Source organism: Siniperca chuatsi, linkage group LG8, assembly GCF_020085105.1.
Source record: "Siniperca chuatsi isolate FFG_IHB_CAS linkage group LG8, ASM2008510v1, whole genome shotgun sequence".
In the NCBI taxonomy this organism is placed as follows: domain Eukaryota; kingdom Metazoa; phylum Chordata; class Actinopteri; order Centrarchiformes; family Sinipercidae; genus Siniperca; species Siniperca chuatsi.
Genome location: NC_058049.1, coordinates 3,890,803 through 3,918,539, shown reverse-complemented (window position 1 = coordinate 3,918,539; position 27,737 = coordinate 3,890,803). Strand labels below are relative to the sequence as shown.

The 27,737-nt window shown below is 38.2% G+C and overlaps 1 long non-coding RNA gene across 1 annotated transcript; it reads right to left on the bottom strand.

The window, feature by feature from the left end:
• Positions 1-259: 259 nt before the first annotated feature.
• Positions 260-22,778, bottom strand: LOC122880504. The gene is made up of 4 exons (XR_006378946.1): positions 22,633-22,778; positions 21,314-21,439; positions 20,749-20,884; positions 260-4,147 (listed from the first exon to the last, which is right to left on the bottom strand). It is a non-coding gene; the product is annotated as an uncharacterized LOC122880504 (long non-coding RNA).
• Positions 22,779-27,737: the final 4,959 nt, after the last annotated feature.

Sequence of the window (27,737 nt, the reverse complement as noted above, 5' to 3'; positions counted from 1 at the left end):
TTAAGTAACACCGAATGTAAACTATTTTGTTTGTTTACAAGAAAACTCTTTTAAACAACGTCCTACACATTGCAGCAGCAAAGGCAGGCTTCTCGAATAGTATTTGCCTTTGCTGGAGGGTGTATGAGATTTGGGAGGAGCAGTGGACTGCTGCTGGGCAAATACTGTCACAGGGGGATTGAAGCAGGTCATCTGAGTCAAGGGCAGTCCAGAGTTATTACACAGTCCCTACTAAAGCCTTTCATGAGAACTTATTTTAAAAGTCAGTGGTATTTAGATGTGGGCCCCTGACTGTGGACTTCAGAAAACAAATACTATGTTTGAAAAAACAAGAGAAAAGTCTGACGTTAAGTTCGAACTTGAGTTTTCCCTTTCACACAAAAACAAAGGGAGAATGATACCTGGATACTGACATGTTGTCTACATTTGTGTTTGTAGCTGTTTCTGTAACCAAACATGGCACATTAAACAACCTAAGAACATTCCTGTAGCACTTAAACAGTTCCAAAGTTAACATTAATTGCATTCTTTCATAAAGTAGTGACATGTGACACTACTGTATGAAAATAAAACAATTATAAACGTGTAGCCTTTTGCAGCATACAGTAGGTGTAACCATCCACAACCGCATCGCACACTACAGATAAATACTTGATGGTTGGAGCATTCCGTGGGTTAAAAATATAATATATTTACATATATCAAGCATATATGCAAAATATTTCAGTAGTGTTTTTTTTTTTGTTCTACTGTTCAAATGTATTTCTTACATTTAGAATATGTTGAACATATGTTTTAATATGTGCTTCAATATATATCGTATTATTTTTAGTAAATAAAATATGGACATGGATATGAGCCTACATAGCCCACATTAAAATGTTTTTTGTGTGTGTGGTTTGTCCTGGTATTTGTGATTGAACAGCTATTGTATATTTGGATTCTTTTAGTCAAGGAAATCCAGCAAAGCCTGCAAAAGTCTGTTTTACTGAATTTGTGTTTAGAATTTATTATAATGTTATTAATAGATTATTAAAAGCCCTATTGTCAGCCCCAAGGCACCAGGTCTATGCATGGATATCATGTATGTAACTGCACAAATACAAATAAGGTTTATTGTCACCAACTGAATGCAGCTCTGTGTATTTACACAACACTTCTGACAAACTGGTATGCAGGAATGTTGTTCTGTGTAACAAATGTTAGGACGTGCACTGTCTATACAACCATTAAACTCCACCTTCTTAAATAACCGCCTTTACAATCCAGCTGAAAGGGCTTTTTGAACTTCTCTAGTAGTCATCTCAAACTGTGGTATCGTTGCGGGGCTGTGATATTATTTTGCGGACTAATTTCCTCTTCCTGTTGGCCAATCCCAATAAATCTGTCCATTTAAGGAAAAGGGAGGCATAGTCTGTATTCCTCTTTCCAGGTTTAATCAGTGCATGATAAATATATAAAAATACTATGGGAAAACCCAAACCAATTTAAACAAATGGGTTAAGCTATAATGCTTTTGTTTTGCCCTGTATTTACAGTCTGAATGACAACTGCTTCTGAAATTTAAACCTTAATAATTAGTTGATCAAACTATCAGGATTTGAAGGATGAAAGAATAGATTGTGTCTTTTATTGAAATGTGTCTTATTATATTAGAAACTTGAAATGTTGAGGGTTGTTTGTCATGCAGAAGTTGGCAATGATTGACTTGGCCTTGAGACACAGTAGAACTTTGGGTTTGCAATGTATAAAGATATGACAAGATGACCTTTTTTCATTGCTTCTTGTTGAAGAAAAACTGGTACTGAAGAGATGTCCTCAAATGAATAACAAAAGGAATAACTCGATGGGCCCCAGTTGTTGTTACATGAATATATGTTTAATAGAAACAAATCTGTCTACAGAGAAGCAATGTGGCAGCGTGTACCCATGGGCACAGCCTACACAGAACATAACTGTCTCCATCCCAAGTTATCAGTATAAAAACAACAGAGACTTCTGGGACACTTCTATCTTATGTTAGGAACATCTAGTGCCCCATAAATAACATAATCACAGGGCCCGAGGCCTCCTTTGTGAAACCATACTTCAGTCAAAGTGTCAGAAATTATGTTACACCCATAAACCCCTTAGTCACCCCAAGTTTTTCTCCAATATTCTTCCTGATATAAAACGGTAGCGGTGTATATTTATAGCTGCTTTTATACAGATCCATAATACAGAGAGCATATACAAAGGAATTACGGCTTTGTTTTGCTGCAGGAAAAACATTGTATAGCCTATCCTGCAGTTGTAGAAGTGTTCAGTCAAGTATTTAAGCAATTGTTCTTGAAAATGTTCCATATTTTGTTGTTGGTGTGTTTTGTTTATAAGGTTCAATATTAGTTTGGAACAAATCTACCTTTGTAGCTGCCTGCAGAACATTAATGAGTAAGTTATTGCCTGAAATGAAGAAATAGGGCTTCATTTATGACAGAATTTGTAGAGTTTATGTACCTCTTGCTCTTGATTTTGTAAAATGCTCCAAAATAGATTGCATCAGTTTATTTTTCCTCAAGGATTGTCTTATCAAATAGCCATTCTCAAACAACACTGTAACAAAACATTAAATCTTTAGTGTTGCAGCTGCTTATCTGAGTGCATTGACGTGCTTTGAGGGGGAAAAAAAATCCTCTGTCCTTTATCTTAATGCTGAGAAAATGTCCAATAAACTGAAGGTTACACGTCACCTTTTAAATGACCTTTGTTTTCCCAGAACCACAGACTATTCAAGAGGTCTTGCATCACGTGTTATTACCCAAATTAACTATCAGTTCCTCACTAACTTACTGCAATGTTTATTGGAAATTCTGCTGTTCTGTCCCTGTTTTGGGGGATGTTTGATTAACCATTTCTATCACATACATGTATGTGATACATAGATAAATTTAAAGTTTGACTGCCAGCATGGCTAACAGCAAAAAAGCTGTGCTGTTCTGTAATATTTAATAGGTCATATATTTGGGGATTTAGCATGGACTCACATTCGAATAAACTGAGTAAAATTTTGTTGTACAGTTTTTACATTTCAAAATAAAAAACTATAAATAGTATTGATATGTACCTACAGTAAGTTAAGGACTGTAGTTAGTCTTCCCTGCCTCTAAAGCACAGTGACATGACTAACCTTCTCCTAGATGAGCAACAATAAGCTTGAGGACTTCATTTAAACCACATTGTACTCTTGTTCCAACCCTTTGCCTCTCATTAAGACTTTCCCCTGATGACAAATTACAAAGGCCAATAGAAACACAGGCTCCAGATAAAAGTCAATTTAGGTTTCAAGGTAAAGGAGAATCCTTGAGGGTTCAGTCAATAGTTTAGTCTGTCTCTCTGAAATTCCAATTAAAACATTATCAAGACAAAGACTTCTTTGTTTGAATTTCCCAGGGGGTAACATTACCTATGTCAACTGTCCTGCCTCCAATGCAATGTCAACTTACTCACGAGAACTGCAATATCCAGAGGGATTTATTCACACTAGTTCAACTATTTTTATACCTTTCATCCTCTTCTCCTTATAGCACCTTTCCCTGATGATAATAGACTGCACGGGTCATTATAACATACTGCCATTTAATTAACACTAATGAGAGTTCTTAAAGTGAAGTTGAGTCTTGCCCTTTATAAAGACGTAGTTTAACAAACAAACCAAACCATTATCAGGTCAAGCCACACCACTCCAATGTCAGAATTTGCATTTTTTTTTCTTGTTATATCATAAACAGACTCTTCTTTAAGTTTTTAACTTTTGTTCAGACAAAATAATTAGAATACAACTACTACAACTAACTAACAAGAATATGTGCTCTGATAACTGGAGTGCTGCTGAGAACAGACCTCATGGGGCACTCTTGAGTTTCAAGGTGAACAAGATTCACGAAAAACCCACCTGTCACCCAAGGCAAAATCCTTAATATGATTTTTATTTTAAAAGACCAAACGGGCAGTTATCACAAGTGATCACAGACTTAACTACTATGATTTTACTTCTGCTTTGTTCCACAAAAAGAGCTCTAATAACTTTACAACTCATTTAAACTGTACTTTTTATCCTGGTATTCTTGTATCGTCTTCATCACTTTACTCAGATGATAGTGGACTCTGCCTGGCAAAAGAAAATACAAAATATTGATGAGCATTTCAAGGTGAATAAGGATGCTTAGATGCCTCACTTAGATCTCCATTCTGGTGCTTTAGTCAATAACCAGTCTGGCTCTTTATAAACTTGTGGAGGAGATAAGAGTTTATAGATTATACATTTTGGGCCTGCCTTTATCTCCTGCTCTCATTCTTCCTCCCTTTCATTCTCCTCATCCTCATCTACCACTTTCACTGAGGGTGCATTTCAGTGTTCATTTTCCCCTAGTTGTCCACAATTACCCACACAATTAATTGCCAAATAGATGAATCATTGAGCATTTACGACACCTTGCAAATGATAGAAGCTCAATTTAGTCTTTATCTTGTGTGTACAAAGAGTGTTCATGTGTTTCTAACTGTCCACATAATCAATAGGTTTTTATTGTATCATGAAGAGCCAGTATTGTAGTGAGATCTCAACTGTCAAGAAGGAATGTTTGAAATACTTTGCTGATAACAAGTAAGTAGTTATCATGTAATGTAAGTAGTAGTTCTATTACTCAGTAGTAAGTTAACTTTATTTATACAGCGCTTTTCGAAACATTAGTAACGTGATTTAACAGAAAGGATGAAAGAAAGAAGAACATTACATAAATAAATATGTCAGAAAATGAAAGACTTTTTTGTTTTACTGGTTTGGGTTGGTGTTAACATACTCTGCACTGTGCACCACCAAAGGCAGTGACTTTATTTTGCCACCAGGGGGCAGCACTGACTAGGAAACTGGGGAGAATTTGGTGACTAATAAAATGACATTGTGGAACTGGGGAGAAGTGTGATTTCTATTTAGATAAATTCTTCATTCTGATAATGCTTTCAATATTAAATGCGTGTCTGTGAAAAATAATATTTCTATGCATTTCACTCCTCACAGGGAAAACCATGTCCAGAGCAACACTAGAGGGGAAAAGAGGTTCTCGTATAAAATCCCACTTGATTTTAGATACATGCACTGCTTTTAAACCTTTAAACTGTCATTAGTTCTGATCTCTTGTCTTGTTACAATGTTTATCTTGTTGAAATGAAATACTATTTCATTCAGAAAAACTGCAACTTCTGGAGTCACCTCTGTACGTCAGCTGACAGTCCTCTGTATGCATGCAACCTACAAGCTTAATCAGGTAAAAGAGATCCAGTTGTCTGCAGAGAGGTGAAGAAATCAGAGGTGATTATAGTCTCTTTCACGGCTTGTTGCCTCTCGCAAATTACATTTACTGGGGAATGGCACCTGCGTTGATTGGTACATGATGGAAATCTCCCATACAGGGCGAAGGGAGCACATTTACACTCCATCTCACTTCCAGTCTGCATATTTTTTACTATCCCCAAAACCCAAACTGACTTTCTTAAATCGAGCCAGGGAAAACACTTGCCCTTACTGAAAATAGAGAAGAGAACAAGTGTTGCCTTAATGATGTAGAAATTCTTCTAATGTGTTCCAAAGTTCATCTACACCAACTTCAACTTGAGGCTTAAGAATGTCTATGCCACCTTTTCCAGTTAGTTACCATAAGCACTCTTCCTTCATGTTTAGGTATCAATCCATGTATATTCTGAAACAAATTCACTAACACTGATCATTGCTGTAAGTCAAGTAACTACCAAATACAGCTTACTTTTCACATGTTCTGATATGCTAACATGAAAAATAAACTACAGTACTTTATATGTATTGAACAGTGTGCTTTTGTGGCACTGGTATACAGACTTAACATCATGTTCCATCATCACCTCGAACTCACAAGATTCTTGTGAAACTTCAGCACAACTTCAAAAGATCTTAATTCAGAAAGGTCTTATTTATGCTGCATACTGTGGTGTTTTGTCATGTTATTTGGGATAGGATTAGATTATGTGCAGAAAATATTGTTTGGACTTAATGTTTTAATTTGATCACTTAAAAATGTTTTAATCGTGTTTATATTGTATTATTGAAGTTGATAAACAAACTGTATGACAAAAATGTAGCTATTATGTGTAAAATGTAGCTTGGACTATTTTTCCAAGATGGAGAGTAGTTTGACATTGTTATAGCACCGCAAAGCTAGGGAGTATTTTTAGGAATTTTATGCTTGTATTTGAAAGATGACAGGAAATGGGGAGAGCAACAAAAAGGTCCCTGGCTGGACAAACTGTCGATCTTTAACAGCCGAGACCGAGATTTGCAACCCATCTTCCACCAATATTCAATGTTGGATACCTTAAACTTTGAATACAATCTTCCGGAACCATAGAAGAGGAGGATCAGAAAACACATGTTTTTGTTATGGTGATATGGGTCATTTTGAGAGGCACTAAATGACCTATTTTATCATTTAGGTATGAGGACTAGTTGATTTTCCTTACTCTATGCTGTTGTTGTGCATTATGTATCAGGGAGATTTTTGTTAAGTTTCTTCTCCAAATCATATTTTCCTAGGTCACTAACCAGGTTAATATGATTGAATAAGGCCACAGGAAGGTCAAGTGTTACCAACAACAAATTCCATTTTCAGATAATGGAGGCAGGAGTCTGGACAATGACATGCTTCAGTGGGAGCACAGTGGATTTCAAACAACCTCTGACTACATTTCAGCAGTGTGTGGCCCTGCTCATCTCTATATTTTCAATATGTTGTTATTTGCACTGTGGACAAAAGCTGCTTCATCCCATAAATACCACGACTTCACAGTGCCTCCATTTCTTTGTGTTCTTTTCCAGAGACAGACAGAGAGGGAGGGAGGACGCAGGAAAGAAAGGCTCATGGATAAAGCACTTGTCATCCAGAGGGATATTGTTTCAAGTTGTCAAAATCCCAATGTTCTGTGAAGGGACATTTCTATATTTCACTGAGGTTTCGACAGAGGAAGCCAACAGGCATTTTACGTTTGCTGTCAAAAACAGTTTTATCACCATTCTCTTGCATCAGCTCGACTTTCTTTCTTCCTCAGATCAATTTTTTTTTTCCTCAGATACAGCTGACAGATCTGAAATGTCTATATTTCTGCAAAGGAAGGAGCTGTTCAGTGACATAATGATGAATAACACCACACCATTATTTTTCATGGCATTGCTTGAGTTACTATTTAGCAGTGGAAAACAACAAAGTTCAGTTATGTTCTCACATAACAGCTATATGCAAATAATTGTTACTGTCTGGCCTGACCTGACCAGATGGGTACGTTTGGTTTCACAGCTTCAGCACAATTCACATGGTGTCAGACAGTGTAAGAAAAGTTGTCAGTCACAGAGGTGTACACTGACGTGCCTTTCAGTAACCTTGCTCTACCTCTGTTAATATTCTGGCAAACATTGAGTTGTCCTAACTGGGCCGAACTCCAAAAAGTTGGCTTGTTAAAAGATCAGTTTACCCAAATCCCAAAATAACATTTCCCGATCCGAGTCCTTTAATATTGGGTGTCTGCCAATACCAAGTCCGAGGCGATACTTAAAATGTAATGTAAATGATTAAATATGTATCTGACACACTGAAATAACACCTGTAGGCTACTTAATCTGACACACCTTATTTTTCATGAGCTACTTGATACTGGTCCTGGTTCAAAAATATCATATTTATAACCTTAAATTATTGATATATGAATGAACGTTTAACTGGGAGAATGCAACTCCTGAAACTGACGTGACGCGATCAGCTGAAGAGAAAGCAAATATGTGCATTTTTCCAACCTCAGTGTCTGAACTCAAGAGTCACTCGCCGGTGCGCCCAAATAATTGTTCACATTCACACAGTCGCTTATGGAGCGAAATGCTCGCAGCGTAGAGACCGGCTGTCATTAAGGAGAGCATCGGCTGTATTTTAGCCTCGACTTGCTGAGCCACAGTCGCCCAGCATTTATTTTCCCTTACATTGCCTGAATGATCCTACATCCACACAAAGTAATTCTGTCTGTGCCCGTTGTTTGAGCATCCCTCTGACCTCTATGTGCAAACAGAACTTGACCACTTCATGCAGTGAGCCATCATAAGTGAAGACAATCTCCCAGCAATTAACAGCAAACTAAGAAGTGTCCATTCTGCACAACATTAATTCTGAACCATGATTGGACTCGCTAAAGTGGCCTACAGGGAGCTGGAAGGGACACTCTGTACTGCAGCGAGCAGATGGCGTGGAGGAGGCCGAGGGCAGCAACACACACTGACAAACTAACACTCATACATGCACAAGTGACACAGAAGCATGCACACACTCTCTCACACGCATGATGACCCCTCTGAGCTCCCACCACGACAAACGATCAAACATCCTGCTTCATCCAAAATGAATGGATCAGTGGATCAACTGGGGATCACAGACCCACACGCTATCAGCCGACCACCAGAGGCTCTGACCACATATCAGCCAAAGAATGACTGTCAGATGGGCAGTGTGAGTTGGCTTGGCTCTCTGTTGGTGCCTGTGGGACGACATTAAGAGGCAGTAAGAGGGCTCAACTTCATTCGCTGCATACACAAGATCAGCGGCCAGAGAACATGTTGTGTTGGTTCATTAAGTGACACTTAACTCCTACAGGTATCCATGGAGATGGGACTCATTTGGTTTTACATTAAAAAACAGAAAGTCATATTTGCCTTGATAGTAAGATGCCCAACTTTGTTCTCCTGTGAGTAAAGCATCACCACTGGGTCTTTCACTGCTGTTTCATCCCTATCATCTCCAGTACTGCAGATGCTACTACGTGCAGCACTCTTAAATATTTATTGGTTTAATTGCGATCAACAAATTGAAACCATGGTCAGGGTCATCTTGTACAGTCCCATAAATGCTGTTGCATTTATGAAGACACAAAGAGACTCTTTGCTTATCAAGGGTTGTGTGTCTCGGTCTTAGTGACCGCTTTAAAAACCCTTTACCCCTTCCACCCTCTGCCCAAACTCAGAGAGTTTACAGAGTCTATCACATTGACGTTGAGGTAAAATCACTTCCACCATTGCAATAAATTAATCGTAATGGGAGGCTATGATGTCATTTATTTTCCTCTTCAATACTTGATTAAAGAGATATCTGTTGACCAAAACAAAGACATTATTCATTTATTTTTAATGGGCATAAAAATATTTAGCTGGCTGATTAGCCCCTCAGAATCTAATAACTGATAATATGTTGAAAGCTTATAGCTACCAAAGATCTGTGAATATTAGAATTTCAATAAAATAACAATATAGTGTTCGATATGTGTAACATCTGTTCCTGTTAGCGAAGACGTGGCAAACTGGGTAGCCACTATATTAGTTACATCTTGTCTTTAAGGAACACCAGTTACCCCCGGATTTCTGTCAAATGTTTTGTGCATTCAGGTTGCCTGTGTTGGCAACCAATTCAGATTTTTTGTATAATAGCAATACTGTGTATCCCTCTTTTTTATTCTCTGTGCAAAATGTTCCACCTGCGAGAAAGAAAATGATGCTGTCATGTTGATTTATTTCACTGAATATTGCAAAATAAGTAAAATTGAGCGTGGGATAAAAAAAAAAAAAGGACAACACATCAGCACCACAGAATTACCCACAAGACAATGAAAAGAAACAAACATGATCAAAACCTGGAGGCAAAAAAAGGCTGGAAAGATGGTAGCTTATAGGTAATACACTAATGTCTCAAAACAAACATGGCAATGATTTATTCATTTATTTACTATTTCATATGAAAATGCTATATGTAGCCCATTTAAAGCAAAGCTTCATGGAGCTGGTTGTAATCCACCCATGATCTATATACTGAAATAGGCAAAAAGAACTGCTAATAATGTCAGTGTTAGTACAATACTATGATCCTCACAAGGCACACTGGCATCTTGCATTAAAGCCTGTATAATGAACAAAGACTCCTCATAAATGTCCAGCCTCTCTCTTCCAATAAAAGAGATGGGTGATGTGAAACACAGGAGTCCATCTCCTCTCTGTCCAACATCAGCCTGCTCTTTAGTCATCCTTGTTTCCATTTGCAAGAGACAAGGCTTTTTGTTATCGAGTTCTTATGATGGATTCCAATATGTTCCTCTGTGTTTTGCTGGGTCAACCTTAATGCGATTAAGGATGCTAATGGAATCTGCACATTTACTTTAATTACAGCTGACACTTAATGTGTTTCTTTCCTTTTTACGTCCATCTTCCTTTGAATTTGTTAGGACTAGTGCGATACAAAGAAGTTGTTTTTCAGTTTCTTGATAGATATTTTATTGTTATTAAGCACCCAGCAGCTTTGGAAGTGGCCCCTGCTGGGTGCTTGCCATCTGCCTGCCTACTCTGAGATTACGTCAACTGCAATTTCAGTATACAATTTTGAAAAGGCAGTGTTTTCCCACGACTGCTCATTTCTGACAAAGGGTTTTGTCGATCTGAAGTAGTCTATGAGTCTAAGTTGCTCACCTGCTCCGAGAGCATAGACTGTGACACCACAGACTAGGGTTCATGCGCCTTCTTATACCACACTCTTTCCCTAACATGCACCATTAAGTAAATTTAAAAATAAATTAAAACATGTTAAGTGAATTTTTGATTTGTTCAATAAGAACACTGGGGGAGTGGGAGGGAGGGTTGTTTAACCTCCAGGATCATTACTGAGGAATGGTGCCATGGATTAGATTGGACAGAATAGTGAAATTCCTGTTTTCCATGAGACAGATGAGCAAAATTCCAAAAAAAAAAATAAAAAAAAAAATCACTGATTACCATGGTAATGGCCTCCTGGTAATGTTAATCCTGTGCAAACAGGGCATTATAGTAGATACGTTATATTCAGTGTGCTGTATATTGCCTTTCTTGTGCACTGTTAAGGTTAATCTATTTACCATAATAATAAAGCAGCGCTTGAATAGAATCGACAGCCATTATACCTAAATGGTGGAGGGAAACGCAGAAAGAGGAAGATAAAGTTAATGAGAGAGGAGCTGTCTCATTAGCTTCTCTTCACTTTAGGTGAAGACAGAAAGTGAATCACTGCTGTAGAAATATGTATGTGGGTGAAAGAAAAACTACAAACAAGGCAAAGACAAAGAAGAAAGGTCCTGAGCCTGAGCAGGTTGAGAACCAATAGCGATGACAATGGACGAAGAAGAGATGCAACCTGTCTGAAAATAAGGAAAAGCAAAGTTGCCAGACTGTTTACCAAGAAAAAGACTCAACACTCTTATTAAAACACAAAAAAACTCAGTCCACAAATATAATACATAATGGTGTTTCTTCCATCTTTGATAACGTGTAAATAGTACAGACATTAGCATACAAAAAGTATCACCGCCAAAAGGCAGCCAGGAGTTTCATTTTACATTTTAGTAAACGTATGGACATGTATTTGTTACATTTGCCAACAGTTAATTAAAATTGCACTCTTGAAAATTGTGGTTTTGATTTAAAATGATTAATCTGAATGACAAAAGAAGAAACGTGGAGATGACAGACCAGTGACCCATCAGGTCCTTCCATATTTTACCAGAAGCTAAGTGAAATGACTCAATTTTCAGTGTCTTTCAGTCTATCCCTCCCTTTATTGGATCTTCTGCTTTCTCAGCTCAGCAGGGAACATTTACCAGACGTCTCATTTCATATTTATATATACAAAAAAGAAAAAATAGGTTTTACAAGGGGAGCGGCAAGATTCCAAACTTCTGAGCGCATCAGATTATGTCTGGCCAAGGTTGTGAAAGCTCATCCAGTTTGGGCAGCTTTTCAGTTATAGAGGATGCCTGGAGGGTGACTTAAGTGTTTTGCATTTTTTTTTACTCCCTATCTGCAGTCTGAATCAATGACTACCAGCCACATCCGACAGCAAAAGCTCTCTCTTCCATCATTATGTTAGAGTTGGTGTATGACACCTGTTAAAAATTTTAAATACGTTTAACGTAAAACTTAACTAGCTTATTCTGCTAGAACGGAAAAAGAAAAGAAAGAGCAGCTGATGAACCTGTTATCACCAAGAGCATGAAATTCTATGATGTGTTTTGTTCGGCCATTGTCACAAATGACTTTAACAGGTGCTGAGTAGAAGACCCTTCAGCCCAGGAACATCACTTTCAATAATATCTTAAACGCACAACAAAATTGCTTCTTTCCACTTGGGGTGTTAAAATAGTCAATATTCTTAAAAATTGCATGATCCAGTCTGAGGAAGGCATTTTTGTTAATCACGAACTTGCCTACTGCAACACCTTAAAAAGACAGTTCACCCCAAAATCCAAAACACATTGTTTTCCCTCTCATCTGTAGTGCTATTTATCCATCTAGACTGTTGTGGTGCGAGTTGCTGAGTTTTGGAGAAAATGGAGAAATGGAGAAAAGAGACACAGGGTTCATTTAACAATCAATGAAATTCAGTATTCCCAGTGAACTCTTGTAATGTTGTGCGTTCTTGTTAAAGATTGCTGTTTAATAAATGGATAGACTCAGTTGTTTAGAGTTCTTTGTGTGTATTTCAGGCTAAATCAAATAGGTGAAATGTGGTGCTTGCTTGTCAGTAAACATGCACGTCAATACAAGGTCAACCTGCGAAAGGGATTTCCACCATTCAACTCTGCCCCACACTGTATATACACACTGTATATATTAGCCAAAGTAGATGGAGCAATTACAAATGATAGGCAATCATACTAGGTTGACTAGTTGTCATTACAGAGCTGCTGAGCTACATTATCAAATCATTATTTAATGCTCACGACATTGTCGGACAAAAACAAAAATGCAGTTAATGACAGCAGCTGTGCTGTGAGATGTGTGTGGCTATACTGGCATTTAAAATGAGTGATGACACAGGAGGTTTAAAGCAACAAAAAAGGCTGTCAAATTCCAGTACAGCCCCAAAAATGTTTCCGGTGGACACTGAAACCACAACGGAGCCGCGACTGAGCCGGAGCGCAGACGAACACGACGCAGCCAGATCCTGTGTACATTCGGCGTAAGATGCAAGAGACTTATTTTTTAACCAATTGTTTTTGTTGATAATAAACACTGACACAGGGCAAAAGTAGGTTATAAATGCCTTAACTGACTTGAAGTGTTAACTTTGTGGAGGTGTCCTTGTTCTCCATCAGAATCAGGTTCTTCACTTGCAAGTAATCCATCCCAGAAAGGATTATATTCCCACTTTGATCAAAAGTAATAAAACATGCAAGTCAATCTGTCTAGTTGAATACCGTATAGGATTTATACAGTAGGACTTGAACAAAACTATTAATAAGATGATGGTACTGTGGATAATTATCTGAATCACTAACAAATACCTTGGGAGGTAAATGCAGAGATAATTCCCTGACGTGTCACACATAATCATGTCATTTCACGCACGCATCACTGAGGTAATAATACCTAGCATCTCACATATATGCAGATATATATCAAGATCAATTTTAACCATACTCACAACACAAAGCATTTAATTACTGCAGAGGATAGGGAGGTGCACTGTTTTTGTTTTAGCAAGGCTCACTGGCCCACAGTGGAAGACCGGGCAGCACTAAACAGTTCTAACATGAGACAGGACAGGGATGAAAAAGTATTTATGCACAAAAATAATAAATAATAATAATTACGTATCATGTAAAATGTATGGAAGGGGCCACGAAACACGCACAAATGCACATTTTATGTTTAAATTGAAAGTATGGCACTTGTGAATTTCACATATATTTTTCATATCTGTGCCAATTTAGCCGAGTCCAAATTATCTTAATTAGCCTGAAATCAACATGATTTCTTACAATCAAATAGCATGCTCTGTGCACAAAGTGAGAGAAAGTCATTCCCAGGCAGGAAATAATTATTTGGAGAAGACTAGTAGTTTGGCATTGAAATTGCACAGGGAAAAGAAAAGCTGGAGGATGGGGTGGGTGGGTTTAAGTCAACTCTGAAAAACTGGGTTTCATCCATAAATCATGATCACATTCCTTGTATACGAGTCATATTTTCATTTGCTTTTCATAGCTTTTGGCATGTCAAAGTCAGGTTGTTGTCTCATCTCTATGTGGCAGAGGAACATAAACTTTAAAACTGTTTGTGTCATCCATCTATAATTTACATTTCAGAGTTTGTGCTTACTTGAAAAGTTTTGAGAGACTATGCTGGAATTAGACATTACTGTTGCAGTCCAGGTCTACGTGGCAGCATTTAGAAAAGATTAGACTATTTATCTAATGCTACTTTGCAGCACTTGAGTAACATTAGGCAATTTATATTCAGTTCCCCTATGCAGCCTTTCAGTATGTTAAGGAAGCCAGCTAGATGATGATACATGAAGGCAATATTCTCTGTGTATATGATGCAGTGGCGGGGTCTCTAAGATGGCAATCACAAAGACGTATGTATCACTCATGTGAATCACCGTTACATATTCTGCACCCAAGATGAAACTAGATGCGTAATGCCTTGAGTCTCATTTTATTTTCTCAAATTATACATTTTCTTCATAAGCTAAGCCTCCACATACACCAGCACCAATCTTCACACACATGCACACAAAAACACAAGAAGTAGTATCAGAAGTCACACTAAGTATAAAGCAGCAGCGAGGCACAATCTTTTTTTGGCACAAAGTCATTTAATGATACCCTAACTCCCTTACAAATACAGGTGAACACGCACATTTATGGACACACTGCTGCACACACACTTCCAATCAGGCACACAGACAAAGTCAAGCACACGCGCACATTTCTCTACACGGAGGGAGGCAGCAATGTCTTCTCTTGTCAACAGGAATGACAAGGCAGCCGGCTGTCAGGATGAAAACAATGACAGCTGCACTCTGCAATTACCTGGAACATCAACAAGGACCCATTTACCAAGACATCCCAGCGGGATGCCCCATTATTCCCCCTGTCAAGATATATGCCACTGGGACTCCCCATTATTCCCATCTGCCACTACGGTCCAAGATGAAAGCCGAAGATCATATACACCCTGTCGTCAGAGTATACAGTATGTGATATCATCTGAAAAAAAAAAACACATACACACCAACAGTCTGGTGTCAAGAAATGTTGTAAAGTGACTGTCAGATAACCTCATCTGTGCACTGAAAGAGAGAGAAATACTTTTCCTGTCACGAAACAAAGATGACAAGAAAGAGTCAGAGTCAGTCAAAGAGTCAGAATTCAGTATTGAGATTATATTCTCGGATGAAGAGTGTTAAAAAAAAAATAAAAATAAAAATACTGATGTATCACAATGCTATCTGCATTCATTTGAAAAATCAGGATCATTTTAAAATCAAGTAATTCAAGTGTTTCTATTCATTTCAAAAACTGAAGGAACAGATTCTTTTTTACACTACACGTGAGTACCATAGCTGGTCGGATCCAGTGTAGACAATGAAGAGGACTGCTGCTGTTGAAGTCTTGCTTTCACTATGCAGCCAGCACAGACGGGGAGAACTTTGCATGTCAAGCAAGCCTTGAAAGACTGCAAGCTAATATTGGTCGGGGTTCAACATTAAGTCTGACATGTCTCTTGGTGAAGTCATGGCAGGAAAAGAATCACTTTATATGACATAGTAACCATCTGGAAAGTCAGAATTGTTGTGTAGTCACATCCTAGCCTGGTTCCAGACCTCTGAATTGCTGAACAAATCTGAGATGTGGGTGTCAATTCAAATAGGTCTGGTGTTGTGCCCAATGATGCCCGATTAAGAGTGGGAACATTATCTTCCTACATAGCTAGCTACTGTGCATTAATTCAAAATAGCTTAAGAAAAATGGCAACAAAAGTGGAAGAGATCAACAGGTTGTTGTGAGTCAACTAACAAGAATACAGTAACAACTCTTACATCATATTTCTTTGATCAAGAAAAACTTTTTTTCTTTTAAGTTAACTGCTCCTAGCAACTGCCACATGACACACATGAACACAGTTTCAGCTGAAAGAATGAAGTGAAACGAAATGTTAATTCAGGCAAATCTGATCCCAGCATTCCGCCAAACTTCACCTAATCCAAATTCAAACTCGGACCCAAATCTTACGGCTAAATCACCATTTAACCGGATCTGTCAGAATGTATTCAGTCTGTAATCTAAACCCACTCACATCCTATTCAAACACTGGACTGACATGAAATGAAGTCTGTGTCTGATCTCATCTAATGGTCCTTCAACCAGCATGTAGCTGTCAGTGTCATGTACTAGTACAGGCAGTGAGTCATGCACTTGAATTATACGGTATGTCTGTGTTTGTGGTTTAAGCTGTAGGCCTATATGTGTGCCTTTTGCCTTTTCACATCAGGGATGGCCAGCTCGTCATGAACTGACATCCCGAATGGGAGTGTGTGCTTGACCAGTGCCCTGCATGTCACACCTGAGCTCAAACTGGTACTTCTCAGCATGGGAGGATAAGAGGAGAGACAGAGGGGATGAAGAGTTGACATCGATCTAGTTTCTGTTGTCAACATTCTGCTCACTTTTCTTGGTCTATACATACACAGAGATAAACACACATACAGTACACACACACTTAGGGAAGCTTATTCACATTAGTTGTTTTCTCATGCCACCCTATAAAAAAAACGCCAGAGGCAGAAATGATTAACCAAAGGAAAAAGAAAACGTTTTGTTGAGACTCTTTTTGGACATTTTTCAGTGGCAAATCAAATGAGCAGAGACTACATACATATCCAACCAGTTATCAATCTCCCAGAAGGGATTCAAGAAGGCAAATACACAGGTCCATAAGAGCAAAAAACGTTCTAAAGGGAATAAATCCTGAGTCATTTTTAAATCAGCTTTTTCAGTTTTCTGTTGCTGTTTTGACTGATTATTTGCAGTTCAGAATGCAAGAGAGTGCGCTTGCTAACAATTTATAGTTCAACAGAAATATGCCTATTTCAACAGAATCTGGCTGTTTGGGTCACAGCTGTTTTCACAGTAAGGGACATTTAGATAAATAAAAACTGCTTAAGGATCACAATGGAAAGTGTAGCAGGACGGCACTTCACTTCCAAATTGAGTTTGCTGTGCTCTCAGTTTGAGTTTCTCCTTCAAGGAACATGATCTGCCAAAACACAGTATACAACTTGGATGCCAGCAAGCAAAGGAAGCCCTACTGCTCACTTAGTCGTAACATACTTCATCTTTCAAACTCAAAACAGTCATTACATACTCAGCTTCTTCTGTGCTTACAAATCTTGCAGATTGCTACCACTAAAATTTTACTTTCTACTCACCCAGCATGGTTGTTGTTACTAAGCTTCCCTAACAAAAACACCTAAACATAGTGTATGTAATGTATTATCTTCTTAAGTGCAGTGCAGAAAACAAGCTACAATGCTAGGGTTTATATTGTTCAGATACTGACATCTGATGGCCAGAAGTTCCTGTACTGATGATTTTTTTGTGTTTTAGCTCTAGGGCTCAAACAATTCCTCGAGTAACTCGATTACTAAAAATCATCACTACAAATTATTTGTGTCGAAGCTTCATTTAATCCACATGATTATATACAGCGCACTGTGTTTGACGATTATTACTGTTGCACAACGTGCTTCCGCTGTGTGTGATCAGCGACGGTTCAGAGAGTTTTTGGTGTGAATTGACAGCGCGGATTACAAAGAGGAGGAAGAGAGAGAAAATAGCGAGGGGCGCAGAGAAGAGACAGGCCAGAGAAAGCGACAAAGTGTCCATGAAAACTCTGTACAGTGCATCTATTATAAAATTGAACTAGCCCACCACAATAGCACGACATCTGTGCTTCAGCATCTCAGCAGAAAGCATGACGTTACAGTCTCTGTGTCCATATATGAAGGTATATGAAGGCTAGTAAAGAATGTAGACTACGTTAATTATGGCTGTATGTAATGGCTAGTTATGACGTCCCTAAGTTAGCTAGGTTTTGCTCAAGAAAATAACCACAGAAAATAAAATGCTGCAGTCAATTTGTGATAGCCTGAGCTTCATTCATGTTATTTAATATTATGATAGTCACAGTTCCTGTCCACTAATTTTTGCCTCCAAAAATGCCACAAAGAAGACAGTGAAAGCTGACGTTATGCCTGAGTTGCAGTTAGGTTGAAACTTGTAGTTCTGAAAGTTAAGTATATAAAGGTGTTTGTTTTTGCATTTCAGAACATGTTTTCTTTAACCAGAATGTAATATGGCACTTAAATGCACTAAATTGGTTTAGTTTTGACATATATTGTATGCAATTTAAGCAATAAAAATGTCGAAACCAATTAGTTGTTCATTTTAAGCGACCAGTCTTCTTTTCTCTTTTGCATAATTACTATTGCTCTATAATAAAGCAAAAGTATTTCTTATCCGATTAATCGATGGAATAATTGGTAGAATTCTCAATTACTAAAATAATCGATAGCTGCAGCCCTAGTTAGCTCATATGAACACCACAGAAAAAGATGGAAGTCTAATATTCTCAACTAAAGACACAGAGACAGGAAACACAATTTGTTTAGACTCCCCACCACTGCCAAAACCTCTAACCTGGCATGATGGTAGGTAACCAAAACTCCACACAATAAACAAGCTACTTAAAGAGTCCATGTTAATTGTGTTTACAAGGCCCGGGTTGTTTGTAATTAGCCAATTTGAACTATAACAAACCAAAAACATGCAACAAAGTAAACTTTTCCATTGTGGTTTGGGAGTGATTGCATGCTGAGTCTCAAAATAATCTATGATGAGAACAATGACTAGTTCAATATCTAATATGGGGTGAAATGCTTCGCTTCTCCTTGTTCGTCATCAGATTTAATTTAGCCGAGATGGCCGCTATCTCAGTCTGACATCCAACCCTCACCCCTTTCTGTCTTTCATTGTATCTTTGTACATTCATCTTCCCTCCCTCTGATTCTTCTCCTATTTGCTGCCTTCTGTTTCTGGCCTTTTACATCTTTCAAATTTCTTCCTCCCCTCTAAGTCACCTCTCCTCTTCTCTCTCAGACTATATCTGTCTTCAGAAAAATATAAAGCTGAGGATTCTCTACTGTATACACGGCAGCACGCCCACATGTACGTGCTTTCATCAAATGTAGCATTGCCTCAATAAACAGCCATTAGATACTAAGTCAGTGCTGTTGAGAAAGAAGTGTCTACCGATTATTTGTGAGTTTACCAACATGAAGCTGAAACTCCATTTCAGCATCTTCTCCAGAGGGCCTGAAATGTAGCCTATATGTGAATGGTACATGGATCAAATGGTTAATGGAAGACACATAAGGCCTGAAAGACACAAAACAATCTACTTACCATGCTGCTTGCTCATGCTAATGCTAGTTTAGCTGCTTCTTTCTGGTAAAACTGTTAGATTTGGGCAATGTTGGCGTTCTGGTATGGAAAACGTAATGGAAGTAAGTTTGCATTGCTACTTAAGGAGAAGCTTAAATATTTCTTTTTGCTGTATTTCTAACTGGTTTAATATACCTTTACTGTTTATTTGATAAGGCTTATGGAGCGTATGTGTTATAGAGACCAGTTCTTGGGAAAGCAATCTGTATATCTAGTAATTAGTTATGTAGGCTATATCTGGTTACTTGCATTCTTATATTTTGGCATCTTGTATTTCTTCTTGTTATAGACCACACATCTGTCAACTCCACACCTGTAAGCCTCAGTGGTTGCCATACTGCGCTGCTGTGTGAAGAGAAAGTCAGGAAAGAAGACTTAACCGTATCTTGTGTGTTCTTACTGACACCACAAGGCGAACATAACTGTTGTCAACTAACACCTGAACAGTCCTAAGTGAATATCTATGCCAAAGTGTCCCTCGCCTCCTGGTCTGTAGGAGTAGTGTGTGGAGACACTATCTTAAATCAACAATACACTATGTGTGCATATCATAAGTTGTTGTTAGCTACACAGCTTATTTTCATTATTAAAAACCCAATGCAGTTTCCTTTGGAAATCTGCCATTTGACTGGAGCTATCTTCCAGCTTGGTTTCCAACAAGGCATCATTGCTGGACTCCAAGTTTTAAATTTTTTCTCGGGCTGTTGAACAACTAAAAAAACATAGTGTCTCTTTAAGTGATAGTGAAGGGGGTTGTGAATTTTCTGTGCATACACCCTTATGTCAGAACAGCTGGATGCACCCAGTGTGTATTGATCGCTTACCCGACACTGTGATAATTTATTGTCAACGTTGAGTTCCACTTCATGGTTTTATTGATTGTATAAATGCTTATCTAGCGCTTACATTGCTGTTTAGAGGAGCAGTGGTCAAGTTGTAACTTTGTTTCTACACACGTGCAGATACACACAAGTGCATGGTAGCACACATAATGTACATGTACGTGTACTCACATAAATGCTAAGGGGCAGATGCAAACCTATACATGAACGTGCCTATAAGCTTATACAGTACACACATACACGCATGCAAAGACAGATTCATATTGGTAAACAAAGCAACAGCAGGGGTTGACAGAGGTGTCTCTTTTTATGGTCACTGAGTGCAAAATATATGGTCATTATTTGGCCAGCATATTGTTGAATCATCTTTGTGTCAGATTCATATTGTTCAGCTCTCAGCAAAAGCGTTTGATTTCATTTAGCAGGAATAAACTGCCCTCTTTCCTAATCTAGCGAGTTGCTGTCTTCTCTTCTGTAATTACAAAATTAAACAGTGAAAACATACCAGAAATTTCTGCAATCTCTGCAAGGCAGGCCATTCATGAGCATTTTGCAGAGTGGCGGAAACCATCCATGGACTTGTTGGCATTCCTCTTTGGACTTGCAGTCATCACACATAATCCATTTATTTTTATCAATTCCTGTGGCAAGAAAGGATTTATCTTTTAGTCAAATGGGACACATCATCACCAAAAAATACTATGCCTTGTTAAATTTATAATATTCAACCTAGCCTTGCATTGCTCAAATGTGACACCTTTGTGAATGCACCCTTGCCTAATCCTGTTAGCCTCAATAAGAGGTGTGGACTACATCTACAAGAATAGAGTTGCAAAGGGTTGGTAAAGTTCCAAAAAATTCCCAGACATTTTCCAAGGGAAGTTAAGCTCGGGAATTTTACACAATTTCAATCAAATCATACCTTTTAATAGTACTATATGAACTATAAATACACATAAAAATGTTTGGTTGGTTTTGGTATGCTCATTTAATTGCACTGTAACCATGTCATGTACAGATAATTTGCCAGCATCCCATTACAGTAAATAGGAATTCAGTAAAATTACAACCATCTGCATGCACAGTGCACTCTCCCGCACACCACATATGCGGACCACAGAAGCTTGGATCGTGAAGATGAGGCATCAAGAGTCTGACGAGGAAGTCGAGGAAGTCCATGGAGAGGATATGGAGGCCTGAGAGGAAAATGATTTTGTTGGAGGGTGGTCATTGGGAATGTTTTTTGTTGTTCAATGAAAGTCCAATACAACGTTAAATGAGTCAACTAATTTAATTAAAGTTCAACTCAACTAAATTGTAGATTTTTTCAACCTGAGCAAATAACCCCTATATTTCCATTTTATTCCCATTAATTCCCATGGAAAGTTTCCATCTTGAATATTCCCAGGATTTTGCAACCCTTGTCATTAATCTGATGACTTGGCTTGACAAAATAATCAAAGAAGAGAAGCAACTTCACTTCAGTTTTAACATCACTTGGATTGACTTGGGAATTACTTAGATAATATCCTCCCCAAGCCCAAAGATTAAAAGTTATGTTATAGAAAAGTTCAACTCCTCATTTTCCTCACAATGGATATACTTTGAATCAATCCAGCAGTAGCCAGTCACTTTGCCAGAGTAGGAAGGAAAGATGCATTTAGAAGTGCACACCAGCAGAAAGACAACAGATGATACCTCGGATTATCACATCAGAATGTCAAGACTTAATGTAATGTAAATCCGATGGCAACATGCTAAACATTCAGCACAGATATTACAAATGATTCTAATAGACCTTTCACAGTTTGGCATGTCATAGCTGGAAAAGCACAGGTGTAATTAATAACATTACTAACGACAAATGGAACTGACCCATCGTTAGATATATATATTTTTCCTGCTATAAGTCAAAATATCTGCTGTGAAAAGGTCTATTATGTCACATTCCAACGCACACCTGACCATTTTGATATAGCTTTTGAAAGTAATCATTTCAACTAAAAAAAAAAAACATTAATTATTTCTGTAAATTTACTATACTAAATAGTTAATAATGTAAATAACATTAACTAACACTGATTTGCACTTGACTTGAGACTTACTTTTGACTTGCAAAACAATTACTTTGTCCCACTTAATGGGATAAATTAGTTTAGTTAATTAGTTAACTGTTTGGAGTTGGGTTAACTATCTTAGAACTAACGTTTTGAAACTAATGTAAGCTTAACTAATATTTGTCCCTCCGCACGTTGGTGGTAAGCTAGCTATAATGCTTTTTATGCTACTCTGTGGGTAAATGGTTTGTTTTTAGGCTAACGTTTTATGACTATCATCAAAACATGAATGAAACATTCATTTAGCTAAATTATGAGTCAAACTTTCTCACCGTGAACTTGGCACACCACAAAAGACTAACGTGCGCTGCGTGAGTGAGTGATGGAGCCACTCCATATTGGTGGTTTGAATTGATTCTTCTTCTTCTTTGATTTAAACCAACGTTAAAGGTGCATGCCGCCACCTACTGTATCGGAGTGTGTAACATCATGACTTTAACCAAAACTAACAAACGACAAAAAAACCACTTTATAGATTTTATATTATAGATATGAAACCAGTTTCTTTTAAATATTTGATTCTTCTTTTAAACTGTTTCTCCCCTGTCTCTAACAGACCTTTGAGGCTCCACTCCCTGCCTCCCTACCACTCTGCCCTTTAGTCTTTCTCTTTCTACACTGAACCTCCTACATCCCATCAGCACGTGTTCAGCAGATTCATACAGTTACAAGTGTCACATTTATCTGACACTGACTTTTTCATGGTATACAAGGTAGCACTGAGCCCTGTGTGTCCTAGTCTTAGCCTAGAAAAGATAACATCTTCTTTCCTACATTTACCTGATTATTTCTGACTCTGACTTGGGTTTTATAGTATTCTCTACCCTTGCTGTCATTATTCCATGTTTCCTGCCATGATGTAATTATTCCATGATGAGTTAGTGATTTTGCTTCTGATCTCCCAAAACAAATTTCTAAAATGTCATTATCATTTTTGTTTAGTGCATTTTTAGCAAGTTTATCTGCAGTCTCATTTCCCTCTATTCCAATGTGTGCTGGTCTCCAGCAGAAATGAACATCTATTCCTAGTTGCTGCAGATTTAGTAGGCTCATATAAACCTCAATTAAAAGATCCTCTCGGACTGTTTCTCCTGACTGTATGCTTTGTATTGCAGCAGCAGAATCTGAACATACCACCACTATCATCGGTTTAACCTCCTCTACCCACTGAAGACTGATGATTGTTGCTGTCATTTCTGCTGTGTACACTGAGAACCTGTTTGAGAATCTCTTTGTCAAATTCTGGGATGTACATACCCGCCCCTACATGTTCGTTATTTGAGTGTTTTGATCCATCTGTAAAAATATTAAGATAATTATAGTAACTTTTCTTCAAATGATCTTGAACCATGCACCCAGTGCTATTATTCCTCTCTGCCCACTCTCTCCTCTTTTCTAATATTTGCAGATTTACTTTGAGCTGTGGAAATATCCATGGAGTAATGCTGCTATGGATAACTGCTGGACTGTGTTGTATAGTATCTCATTTGTACTGTTTCACCTTCTTGTTAATGTCCCAGCCAAAACTTTTACCAGAAAATGTTGTGTATCCCCAACAATTCTGCAGAACAGTGGATGCTAAATTTCCATCTCCTCCTCTCTGGATTCTTATCCAGTATGTTAGAGATAACTTAGTTCTCCTCAGAGGCAGTTCACTGGATTCAGCGAGCAATGCATTAATGGCCGTGGTTTTGACTGCTCCTAAACTAAGTCTTAGTGCTCTGTGTTGAATCTGTGTTTTGCTGCTGCTTGCTACACCATGCAGCCATAATCCAAAGCAGCGCTCATGAAAGCCCTGTATATGTGTAATAATGCTTCTTTGTCAGCTCCCCATTCAGTTCCGACCACACACCTCATTAAATTGAATACCTTTTTACATTTGGTCTCAATATTTTCAATATGATTCTTCCATGTGTATTTTTCATCAATCCATAGACCAAGATATTTAAACACTCTGACTCGTTCCAAGGGCTTGCTATATAGTGTTAACCCCTGCTCGTTACCTATCTTCTTTTTAGTGACCAGCATATAGCATGATTTTGCTACTGACATTTTGAATCCCCAATCATAAGACCATCTCTCTACACTGACTATTGCTTTCTGTATACTTTTCAACACATGTGAGCAATTTTTTCCCCTTTTCCAGACTGCTCCATCGACTGCGTACAAAGTTAACTTTCCATTTTTCTTTTTCTTCCTTTTGAACGCCACTTTCTGTCACTCCATACCTCCATGGTCCCAACCTTCATCCTCACTCCCAAAGTTCATGATTATTACATTCACGACACAGTTGTTTGTATTTACCCGCTACTCAATTCCGACTCCTGCTCCTTGACCGACTCTAGCCTAATTCCACTGTCCTGCCTTTGAATTGATTGGTTAGCCATGCTGCAGATAGTATTCTGGGTCAGGCCATTGGTCCGGGCTCGTCCAGTCAGATTCCTTGTTGTCATCCTCCACACCTGTCTGTTAGAACCATAGACTGAATAAAACAGGTTAGAAGCATGGTTAGGAAGTAATGGGTTGATATCTGGCGTCTTTGGGGGAAAATCAGCAGCAGGAAATGATAAGCTCAGTCTACGGTCCTAACAAAAAAATAGCCCTCCCTTCATACTTCAGTGAGAGCTGAATTAAGTAGCAATTAGTTTTTGTTTGTTAGTTTTTTGTTTTTGTCCTGTTCGGGAAGTAGCATTAGTCACCGCCATGCTTAATGTTGACTCAGTGAAAGCAATAAGCAACATTATATTACATCCTACCATTAGATTAATTACTTACAAATTAAAAACATTACCCGCAAATCATATCCCTTCGGAGCCCATAAAGTCCTAAAAGATCATTTTTTTTAATCTTCTGCTAACAAGATATTATTTGCACACAGGATAATAACTTGCGCTCACGAGGACTTTTAGGACTTCACAGGTGCTTTTAGGACTTCAGGGGCTCCACATATCCTAGCCTACACTGGGCAAGAGGCAGGTACACTTAAACACTCATACAGAAAACATCAAGATATGTAGGAGAGAGATAGCAATAGGAAACAAAATTATGAGCGAGTGGGCTGCAGAGAAAAAAATTACAGCTGTATAATGAAAGGATACAAAACGAAAAAGAAAGACAAATAAGTGTTTTAAAAGGTGATTTAAAAGTGAACTCATTACCTGGAAAAGATAAGGAGAACCTTTTATTATTCAGGTTGAAAGAGTACAAGAAGATACAGAGATGTATCTTAAGTCCAAACATCACCACAGTGTCAAAAAACAGTGTCTCACAAATACATTTTTTTTAACGTTCTCTGTGTCTGCTTTTGCTTTCTGGACATGCAACAGGAGACACCTAGTGAAGTGCAGGCATCAGCTGGCTTCCACAAACACAATGGTATCTAAGACATCTGGTTTGTGAGGGGGCTACAAACATCTGACAACTGTTGTGCTTGAGAAAAGAGCCACTGAAAGATTCAAAACACAAACAGGCCCAGTTTTACAGAGTTTTTGAGAAAATGAAAAATGGACATGACCTGAATACCCAGTGGGAAATGAAAGGTGAGGATGTAGTGGAACTGGAGAGCTGCAGAGGCAACTCCACGCTGAAGTCAATCGGAAAGGAAACTGACTGAGAGTCAGAATCAAATTGATTTATTTTTTCACTTTATTTTCAGGGAGGTATGGAAGAAAATAAACTCACATTGAGTTTGCCAAGAATGAGAGGACAGAGACAGAAGGAAGAAGAAGGAAATCAATGCCTTCATCTTGGAAAATACATAAATTCAAAATTTTATTGTAACTAATTTTTCTCAAACGTGTCTTCAGGTGAGGAAATAATTGCATTGACAAAACTGATGTCTGGTTGACTGTAATTCAGTAGGATTTCTATGCTGCCGTTATAGCTTTGACTTAGCTGAAGGAATTAGTTGGAGATCAATAGTTTGTGTTTTCAGATCTGTGGTCCTTAAACTTGATGTGAACAAGTTGCAGAGACCTTTACACACTCCACAATATTCTTCTGCTCTGTGAGCACGGAGGAAATGTCACTATCAGACATCAGAGTGCGTGACTTCCTCTATTTTTTTAATATATTTTCTATTAGCACATCACAAGGCACTTTGTGCCTTTGTTTTCCTCATCTGCCAGTTGCAAGGATCAAGGATCAATGGTGTGATTATCTTTTTCTTCTCCTTAATATTCAATATTATTTTTTCCCTGCCTCAAACCAGAACAATTACGGAGGGGGCTGCAAATGGACATTGTGAGTGAAAATCCATTTAACATGTTGGGCTGGGAATGAAAAGACTTCATGTAGATGAAGGAATAATGGCCCCCTGTCAGTCTGTCTGATGGATTAGCAGAGAATATAAACCAAAGAATGAAGATTGCTTCTGCTTTTAGCTCATGTGAAACTGTGGGGACCAATTCACATGAGATGTTTTATTAAAGGGGATAAAACCGTGTCTCAAAGGATATTTAGATCTCCTTGAAAAGCACTGGTCTGGTTGGCTCTTTCACCACTTTATACTTTCAGATTTCATTCAAATCCATAGGCAGAGAACAGGAAGAGGTATCTGCATGCATCTCTGTCTCTTTGCTCTCTACAACAGTTCAAGCTTGGTGAACCTTGACCAGCACATTTGTACAAACTAAACACCATAAGGATCAAATGAGGAGCTCACTGGCATCATGACCACTCAGTTTTAAGTCAAACAGGAAGGATCAGTGGTCTCGCCAGGTGTATTGTACGTAATATGAGTCACTTTTAAGGTACAGACCAATATAGAGGCTTTCTGTGTCACAATAAACCAGGGATCAAGTAGTGATTAAGTGAGGCCTAATGTTAAGTGCATTTATTGCACTTGGATGATAAAGCAGTCTTTACTTGGTCAAGTGGCAAGCAACTGGGGTTGCGATCAGTACAAACAAGCAACAGCACCAAGGGACTGAGGCGGGCCAGAGGTCAATCTATTCATAACTATTTGTGATTGTCCATACTGTAATTTTGTTATGTTGTGAATCTATTCTGTACACACGACATGTAGTGCATGTCTGTCCATCCTGGGAGAGGGTCCCTCCTCTCTTGCTCTTCCTGAGGTTTCTTACATTTTTTCCTGTTAAAAGGTTTTTTGGGGGAGTTTTTCCTTATCCGAATTGAGGGTCTAAGGATAAAGGGTGTTGTATGCTGTGCTGATTGTGAAGCCCCAGGAGGCAAATTGATGTGATTTGTGATATTGGGCTATATTAATAAAATAAACTTGACTTTATTTCAGTTGAAGCAGTGGTAAAGTTACAGCAACTTTCATTTAAGGTGACTTACAAGTGGAACAGTATAGCACCAGCCTGTAAGACCTGGAAAGCCCCAACCGTTGAACAACATTGGACGTTAATTAACA